Genomic DNA, 8,047 nt, shown 5'->3' on the forward strand with positions numbered 1-8,047 from the left:
ATCTTCCCATAGACACATCCTGTTGGTGCTGTTACCCTGGAGAAGCCTGACCGACACCCTTACCTTCCACCAGCCCCCTGTTGGGCAGTGTGTGGGGATCCACATGTATTAGGGAATTTGGGGCTGTCAGAAGGACTTGGCAGATGAGGCACCACTAACAGTGGGGGACGGCCAGGGATGCTAACTGCCACCTGATACCCAAGCTCATCTCACCCCACATGCCAACAGAATTCCTTTGAGAGACGCTGGACTGATGCCCCGCCAGCCTCTCTGAGCTCATGCCTCCACTCGATGTGACTCCCTCGCCAAAGCCACACAGCCACACTGACCTCCTTTCTGCCTCTCAAACATGGCCAGGTCGTTGCTGCTCAGGAATTTTGTCCTGGCCATGCTCTCTGCCTGGAGCTGTCCTGTACCGCCCCCCTCCAGCCCCACCCCCGCCACCCGCAACACACACACAGTTGTGCAGCTGGCTTTCTTGTCCTTGGGTATCAAGGACAGATACTACCCTGACAGCCCCAGTACCGCTATATTCACAGAGCCCTCGGAAACGACCGTGTCTGTCGCATCCTTTCTCAGTCTGTCTGCTCCATCACCATGTCACTCACCCCTATATTCCCAGAACACAGTGGGATCTCAGTAAATATTGATTAGACCTAGAATGAATTTATGGTGAGCCAGACACTGCTCTGGGCACGGAAATATGCAAAGAAGAGTAACCCTCCCCTGCGATGGAGAGAGGCAGGGAACCCATCCTGGGGATCCTGGGCAGAGGCCCTGCACCTATATATTCACCAAGGGGATTGTATAACCGGGTTCAGCCCACAGTGAAGTGCCACCTTCTCTTCCCGCAGAGCACTCCAGGCCCAGACTGCCTCTGGAAGTCAGACACCCCCCAGGGTTCTGCCCCAGGGCCCCCCTCTGTCAGTCCAGAGCGGGCTTGAGTCTGCCCTGCGCCTGGCTGTCAACACAGGAAGCAGCCAGGGACACATTTTTCCTGAAGCCCCTGCTCTGTCTTGACCTGATTTCTCACCGTTCTCCTCCAACTCAGGTTTCTAGAACCCCAGCCTCCCTTGTGCACAAACCCACGTAGCAGACGACCTGCGCAGGACCATGTGGGTGCTCACTGATCTTTAACCTGGTCCCAGGGTCTCCTCACTGGCCCCGTGCACTTCAGGTCCCCTGAGTCTCAGCGGCATCTTGGCAAACCTCTTATCTGATGGTGCCTCTGGAAGCTGATTCCAGGGTTGTGTGCACAGAGCAGTGGCTCCAACTGGACAAATGCTAGACAAAGTCCTCAGCCCTACCAGTCACAGTAATGGATGGCCAGCTCCAGCCAGACACCCTCTAGCTGTGACTGAGTTATCTGCTCCCAGCCTTTAGTTCAGCACAATCTCCGGAAGCTTTTTGTTAAGAATGTAAATGTTGTTATTAATATGCAAACTGGGAGGCATGGAACAGCAGTATTACCACTCTCTTATTTTATCATATGAACAGATCAAACGTGACCAGGGAGCCAGAATGGGTCCCTAGAAAGGAAGGCAAAGGAGATGCCCAGACAAAGACTTTGGTTCAGTTTGCCCTGGAGCAGTTCCTCCCGCCCCACCCCGGGAGAGCACCCCAGGCAGGCAGTGATCCCCAGACGTCACTGCTTGGCAGGGTCTGCTGAGTGGCACCCATTCTCCAGTGGGAGTGATAGGGATGGAGTAGGCACAGGTAGCTGTAGAAATTCCCAATAAAGGATCACAGATAGAGCAGGAAATCTAGGGGATGTTGGGAGATTACTGTAAGTTAATGATTGCTCAAGAAAGCCGTCAGAACGAGGCAGGCTTGCTTGACTAGTGGAGGCGCCAGATGTTGGGTGGGGGATGGGAGGAGGTCTGCATTTAGATTCAGACCTAGAGCTGGAGTTTGAGGACCACCCTTCTGTTGATTTGAATACACACCTTACAGGATACCAAGGAGGAGCTACTACTCAAAGAAAGAGGAAGAGGCAATCTTTTCCCACCCCCACTCCCCTTGGATGATAAAACTAGCCCACCAGATCCTCAGGGCAGAGTCTCCTTGCCTGCCTGCTTGCATCTCTCACAAGCATCCTATTCTAATAACTCTATTTCTTGTCTATCACTTTGTCTCTCGCTGAATTCCTTCTGCATGGAGGCATGAATACTTGGAACATCAGGGAGTCCAGACACCGGGTGAGTGATTTTAATTTAAAACCATGGGTTCAAGTCCCAGTCTGGCTTTAGGCCGGGTTCGAGTCCCAGTCTGTGTGTTGGCTGGGTTCAGGCTGTTAGTGCTGTCAGTTTCAGGAGCAGCCTTGCTGTCCCCACCCCAGAGGGCTGGTCTCACTTCTGCACCATCCCTGGAGTGTGGTCAATTACTTTTTGTCTTGGACTAGTTGATACAAGGTTGAAATTATTCAAAGGGAATTCTTGAAATGTAAGAGGAGAAAAGCAAAGGAGAAATCGGAAGAGTTCCTTGGTGGCCTTAGAGGGTAAGGATCCAGCGTTGTCACTGCTGTGGTACAGGTTCCATCCCAGGCTTGGAAACTTCCTCATGCTGTGGGTGCGGCCAAAAAAAAAAAAAAAAAAAAAAACCAGAAAGAGAGAGAGAAATCAGAAAAGGCAGCCAACTCTTTCCTCCAGTTACAGTGCAACTCTTTCTACAGGTGGAAACAACCTTGCTTCATGATAGAATCCCCAAGTGTCCTTGGGATTTGAGATTTCTGTCCATTAAAAATAATAAGAAACTTAGGAGTTCTCGTTGTGGTTCAGCGGTGATGCACACTACTAGTATCCATGAGGATGTGGATTCAATTCCTGACCCCGTTCAGTGTGTTAAGGATCCAGCGTTGCCATGAGCTGCAGTGTAGGTCACAGACATGGCTCAGATCTGGAGTTGCTGTGGCTGTGGTGTAGGCTGGCAGCTACAGCTCCAATTAGACCCCTGGCCTGGGAACTTCCATATGCTTTGGGTGAGGCCCTAAACAGCAAAAATCATCATCATCATAGTAACAGTAATAATAACAACAATAAATTTATAAATGCCCCACTTTTCTTCCCACTGAATACATTATGTTATGATGTAATATATTTGCACAATAGCGATTCCCTCAATAAATCATAAAAATTGCATATAAATTGTAGTCAGACTTTCTAATGTGTCTTTTCATTTGATCTACACATTTTTATCAAGCACATTTAACAGTTTATTGAAACCACCTGACAGCGCTATTCCAGGGAGGTGATACATCTACCAGGAAAGCCTTCACCAGGAGGCTGGTCTGCTGGCTGGAGGCCTCTTGTGGCATCATTAGCACCCTCCTGGGGTGACTAGCCATCTCATCCTGCTAGGGAACAAGGAGGTCCCAGGATGTGGGCCTTTCCATGTTGCCAACAAGACAGCCCTGGGCACACCATGGTGAGCTGTTTCCCCATCATTTCCCACTCCGGTTTTCCCAAACCTGCCTTCTCTTCAAGCCCCTCTGCTCTCTTCATCCTACAGCCACTGTCTCCCTCCATTCCTAGGCTGGTGGGAAGGAGCCTGTGGGGAGGGCCATGTGCAGCTTGGCACAAGGAAGTCCAAGACCAGTCATTCTGGAAGCTGAGCTGAGAAGAATTGAAGGTGGGACCCAGAGGTAGGTGAGAAACAAGAGACTTGAGCCATTTTATTCATGAAAAACACCCACTTTGTTTATAAAGCTGGGCCCAGCTCCCCAAAGACTCCCCCTCAGGACGAAGCTGGGGCATCCTGCTGACAGGTCAGATGGAGACACGTCTAATTTAAACCAAGTAGCAAGGCAGTTGCCTCCTCCCTGCACCTGCCCGTGTCCCACAGGGGACAGATCTGCACCCCAGGAGGGTCTCCTCTGCTCCCTCCCCAAGGGAGCCGAGGGCCAGGGCCAGGGCTCAGAGGCTTGGGCCAGAACCTGGTGTCCAAGGAAGCAAGACATTTCCTGCTTTCATAGCATCTGCGCCTAAGTGTTATTGTTCTCAGAGCATCTCTTTTTTTCCGGCTTTACAGAGACGTGATGGACATAGAACATTGTGTAAGTCAACCCCTCACGTTGTACACTTTGAACATGTCACCCCTTGACCCCGACTCAGTCCTGTGAGCTCCCAGCACCAGGTCCAGCCTGTCTGCTCACTCCTCCCGCGGATGCTCAGATGCTGTGTTTCACTCACAAACAGCGTCATCTAAAAAAGCCCGCCAGGCTCTGTGGCAGCCCAGGCAGATGAGGAAAGTGTCACAGCCACGTCCTAATGGGCAAAGCCATGGGCACCAGTGACTTGAGATGCAGCCCAGATGTCCCCCTCTTCAGGGGCCCCACTTGATCTGGCTCAGCCAGGCCTGAAGCCAGAGGAAATACCTTTCAGGACAGATTGTACCTGCAGAGCTGTCAGCGAGAGCTCTGCAGGTCTCTAAATGCCGGCATGCGTGCAGACAGATACCAAAATATAACAGAGGTGTCAGCTCTTTTAAAGCTGCATCTTCTATAGTTTTCTCAAGTTAAAGAAGCTTTCAGCAACATCACATCCTCTGGGTGATTGCCTGCAAAGGGTGGGGGTGCAAAGACCACATGCACACGCACCTGAATGTTCAGGATGCGTGGGGCCCAGGTGTTCTCACAGTCCTTCTTCTAAGACGTCATCCTGATGGGGTAACAGATGTTGAAGGGGCAAGTGCAAAGGACCAAGGCCCTCCAAATAATTCCTGTCATCTTCTGTGAATCACGGTGATAAAAAAAAATTCTTATTCTAAACAGGAAACACAACTCTTCATGGCAAACTGGAGGGTCCGTGGGACTCAAGCTATGCCCCCAAACATCACCTATTGGAGCAAGGGGGCCAGGTTCCTGCCGTGGGTACCAATACCTATCCCCACTCGTGAGCAATGTAGCCTGGGCGCTCAACCTCTCTGTGCCTCAACTCTCCTCACCTGTGAAACGGGATGCTCTTAATGCCCCTAAGAGGCAGGGAGACAAGTCAGCCTCTCGGAACAGTGCTGGCTCACATAAGTAGCCACATCTGGCCTCTGTGATTACTCTGCACAGAGGACAGTAACGGGGAACTTCCATATGTCACAAGTGCCATGGGTGCGGCTCTAAAAGACAAAAAGACCAAAAAAAAAAAAAAAAGGAAACCCTGCCTGAAGTTCTATGGCTTGTCACTGCCCTGAGCCCGAGTTCCAAGTGTGGCTGGTGAGGTCCTGCTCCAAAGCCAGACTATGCCACCCTCCTGGCCTCCACGTGTGCTCCAGCCTTTCCTTCCTCAGTGTCTTCTGTGTTCTGTTCCCTCTTTCCTGAGCACTCCTCACCCTGCCACACACCTGGCTGGCACCTCGTCAGGGCCACCTGCTCATGGGCAACTGTGAGAGTGAGGGAAGAGGCATCCATCCTGAGTGGTGCTGGCCATTCGGAGCCTCAGCCTAGAGAACAGGCTGGACTTGGCTGCCACTGTGTCCCCCACAATCTTCACAACAGTATACAGAGTGATCCCCAAGCTTGAATAGTCCTCAGAGAGGCCCTCTGACCCCTAGTACTTGCCAAGTCACAGTTGTATATTTTTACGTTTATTGGTTCATCTTTGTTATCTCCCTCTAGACTCAGTGAGAACAGGAACTATACCTGATTTATGTCCCTGGCACATACTAGGTACTAAATAAATGTGAATTACATCAATAATGAATGAATGAATGAATGAATGAAACAGCAAGGTATGTGTAGATTAACTAGGCCATCTATTGGATTCAGAGAGCATCTCTGATGAGAGTGAAAGACCCTCTCTGGTGAGACAGACAGAATGGCCCCAGCCAGATGATCTGACCTTCCCATCATGCTCAACATCAAATTCTGAATTTCCAGAACAGTACTACTTACTCACAATTACCTTCCCAGTGATGACCACACTCCCTGACAAATGGTGGGCACTTAATACACTTTTGTTAAAAGAACAAATGTTTCTGGCAGGTGTGGTTTCAAAGCAGTCTCATTTCTGTGTTTAAGCCAGAATCCTATTTCCTTGATCAAATATTAATGGGAAAACCATACTTTCTGGAAGTTTTAGGAAGCTCCCTAGAAAATTCAGAGTCTGAGCACTCAAACATCGGGATATAAAATGGGTAGATCCTGGAGTTCCCTTCGTGGCTCAGTGGTTAACGAACCTGATTAGGATCCATGAGGATTCGGGTTCAGTTCCCGGCCTCCCTCAGTGGGTTAAGGATCCAGCTTTGCTGTGAGCTGTGGTGTAGTTCGCAGATGCGGCTCAGATCCTGCGTGGCTGTGGCTGTGGCTGTGGCTGTGGAATAGGCTGGCAGCTGTAGCTCCAATTTGACCCCTAGCTTGGGAACTTCCATATGCCATCGGTACAGCCCTAAAAAGAAAAAAAAAAAGACACCATGTCTCTAAACATGGTGGTCCAGAGACCAGGGAAGTACATATGCCTCTGCCAAAATTGCTTAGAAGACCCCAGCATTTATCATCAATCTTCTCCATATTCTTCTAACCTTTGCTCCTCCACTTTTCAGCTAATATCTTACCAGATCGTTCATGGAGAAATTAGACAGTAGATCTTGCTGTCACAGTCCACAAATATCAACAATGCAATGCAAGAAAAAATTTTAAAAAGTGTTCCCGTCGTGGCTCAGGGGTTAACAAACCCGACTAGTATCCATGAGGATGAGGGTTCAATCCCTGGCCTCCCTCCGTGGGTTAAGTATCTGGCGTTGCTGTAGCTCCAATTCGACCCCTAGAATGGGAACCCCCATATGCCATGGGTGCAGCCCTAAAAAGACAAAAAAAGGAAAAAAAAAACAATGCACATGATAAACACAATTGTCCATTCAAATCCAGGCTCCACCATTCCTATCACAGGTCCTTTGGAAAGTATCTTCCCCGAGCCTCAGTTTACTCATCTGTAAGTACAGGAAATGAGGATGCCCACCACCTAGGGGAGCTGCGAGAACTAAAGTAGGTTCACCTGGCACATGTAAGCAGCTATTCATTATAAGTGCTTGAACAGAAGGCATCACTTCAGAGGGAAGCTGTTTAAAGCTCTGAGAAAATATTGTCAGAAAGTTTTCCTGACATCATTCTATATACAGAAGAAAGTCAGGAAATTCTTTGAAATGTGCTGTCCTAATGAGAGCATTGCCTCCAAATCCCACTTCTCCCACAACCACAACCCAGTTTGAGGTGGATTCTGCTTGAAATTAAAAAAAAAAAAAATTGGCAACAAGAATGTATATTGCTAAACAAACTGTGTTGCTTTTAAAGTGATTTTGGAGCCTCAGTAATTAGTCTAGCAAGTTCCAAAGATACAGTCTGTAGTCGTCATTCAGTATATGTTTCCTTTGGTATCTGCCTTTCTTAAAACAATAAAATAAAAAATAAAAATAAGTGGGGGTGGTGTGGTTGAGGAACATCTGTTCTGAAGCTGCCTAGGACTACCAGCCTGGCCCTGGGGGGTCTGTTCTAGAAGGAGCCCCCTAGGATCCCACACTCCGTCTTCCTGGCAGGCTGCTTTTGGGTCACTTCTCAGTTCTGGTGGCTGCTGAAACAAGACAGCTGCTGCTGCACAAAATAACTCGAGAACATACCAAAGCCTGTTGCTTCCAGCACTTGGAAAATCTGACATTCAAATATGCAAATATTTTATGGCACAAAGAGGAAAAAAAAGAGAAAGAAGGAGCCGGAAAGTCACATTTGAAATGAAACATACTAGAGATGTAAGCAAACTAGAATTTACACTCTGGATTATAATTAAACTGGTGCTATTATCAGAGAAGAGCGTGGAATTGGCCATGATCTGCCCCAGGGGCTCCTGTGTGTGTGAAACCACCCGGTGCCCAGGCCCTCCAGGGAACAGCTAGCATGAACACATGGAGCCAGGAGCACCTCCTCCTCTGCCTGCCCCCCAGCGCCACTGGCGCACAGTCAGGGCAGTGTGTTCCCCAGTTTTTTTTTTCTTTCTTTCTTTTTTGGCTGCTCCCCAGGCCAGGAGTTCCCCAGGCCAGGGATCAGATCCTAACTGAATTTGTGACTTAA

Source organism: Phacochoerus africanus, chromosome 11 (assembly GCF_016906955.1).
Source record: "Phacochoerus africanus isolate WHEZ1 chromosome 11, ROS_Pafr_v1, whole genome shotgun sequence".
NCBI lineage: Eukaryota > Metazoa > Chordata > Mammalia > Artiodactyla > Suidae > Phacochoerus > Phacochoerus africanus.